Source organism: Limulus polyphemus, unplaced genomic scaffold (genome assembly GCF_000517525.1).
Source record: "Limulus polyphemus unplaced genomic scaffold, Limulus_polyphemus-2.1.2 Scaffold5898, whole genome shotgun sequence".
NCBI lineage: Eukaryota > Metazoa > Arthropoda > Merostomata > Xiphosura > Limulidae > Limulus > Limulus polyphemus.
Window position 1 is genome coordinate 20,586 of NW_013671508.1, and position 2,097 is coordinate 22,682.

Consider the following 2,097-nt stretch of genomic DNA (forward strand, 5'->3'; position numbering starts at 1 on the left):
CAATACCCTGGGTCTGCGGATCAATTACTCACTATCTACACACACATTACATTATTCTCTCGTCACGTTGTCACCCTCTTTTATATACCAGTCTACCCTATATCTACTAAATACTAGAGCATTCGCCAAGGTACGGGATAGTTCTAGAAATGTGGCATCACACTAGTCATGTGACTCGCTGACGCAACAATATTAAGAAAATACCGTGTAAAGTAATTTACAATAAAGTTTAAAATCACTGTAATGGAACAATACCAAATTCTATATGGATACTAGTTTCTACATGTCGCATTTCCTCTTCAGTCCAATATTTGATTGTGTCTGTTGAACTGAAGAGAACATGTGATATGCCGAAACTAGCATACATATACAATTTGGCATTGTTCCTTTAGTGTGGTTTTAAACTTTGTTGTAAGTTGTGCCTCTTTCTTTTAACTATTATCTAAATTCACGTCTCTTAACTCTTGGTTTTCATTTTTCTTATAAATATCTGCTTGGACTGGTTTTAATTTTCTGCCCCTTTCTTCTTAACAATATTTTGATTGTTTCATTACCTCTAGACATTTTTGAATATCGCTTCTTATCCATGTTGTTGTTACGTCTCTGGTCGTTAGTTAATTTTCCGTAAAAATTCTTTCCGAAGAAACTTTAGCGATATAAGTCCTTTCTCAAATAAAATTGGTTTATTCTTTCTGAATACAACTTTGCAATACATTTAATTTCCACAGTCGCACTATAGAAACGCTATAATTCACAACGAACGTCTCACGTGCTCGACTAAACTGTCAATTACACATTACCTTGTTGCCGCCGCCGCTTCTTGGAGGCTTATATATACAAGACTACCGCATATCAAGTAGCCTCTCGAGACTTTAGGAAGGGACAGGATCCTTCTAGAAGTTCATAACGTGTTACTAGGGTCACGTGACTTCCGCTGTCGTAACATTGTCTTTATCTTGAACTTGAAATATTGTGAAAGTTTTGTTATATTTTCACCAAAATAATTCAGCTTCTGACACCAGTCTTGTAAAATGTTTTGTCTTTGGTTAGGGTATTTTAAATTATTTGGTGAAAATACTACCAATTCCAGTTCACGTAACCATAAAAAATTAATTTATTTCTTCAATAAAGTTTGCTATAGGCTAGATTCACTTTTAGGCCTAACCTGTTTACAAGCTCGTGAAATTCCTCAGCTAATTGGTCTACAACAAAAGCATTAACTACTTACTGTTAATTAAATCACAGACAAACATACGCTGTAACTCTCACACTTTAAGCCATTAATAGACAGTGAAGTAAGAAATTCGTAGAATAGTCATTAACACACCTAATACTTCACAGATGTTCATATTTTACCATTCTTTCTACATACTACACGAAACACCTATATTCTTAACTTTCATGAAACTACTGGATATTGCATCATGGGATATCTGGCAAAGAAATATCTGAATTGTAATATTAAAATATGCCTTACAATACTATAGTACATTTAACGTTTAAAATATGACGTAGCAAACATAATCTTAAAGATTGAACACCTTTTAAATATAATATATCACTTGATAAAATACAACAGCCAAACTTTTTGTTGAAAATAATTGATCAGTGATAGTTTAACAAAACTGTGTTGTAATGTGTGTTTTGTATCATTCAGCTACAGTTTTAATGACACACTCTTATATTTCGACCTTTTCTCATGGCAGGTTGGAAAATGTTGTAGAATATTTTGATCCTGTTTATGGAAATTGCTACACTTTCAACGCAGCGTGGTCTGGGAATGAAATCCGAAAAGCATTTTGGACCTTTAATCAAATGCAGCATCATCCACCGACCACTTCGCAACACGGTACATGTCTCTAAAGAGTTTTACCCGCAGAAGAATTAAAACATTATATCGTCTGTGGTTATAAATAGATAGAAAATTTTACATAAAGTTTTGTAAACTGCTCTACATTTCTTGAAATAACAACTGTTTGCCAAATAATTACTGAAATGATATTTAAATGTTACCTTGCACAACAATTGTTTGACGGATACAAATAACTAATGAAATGATATTTAAATATGTTACTGTTACGTCTCCGTTTGTTAATT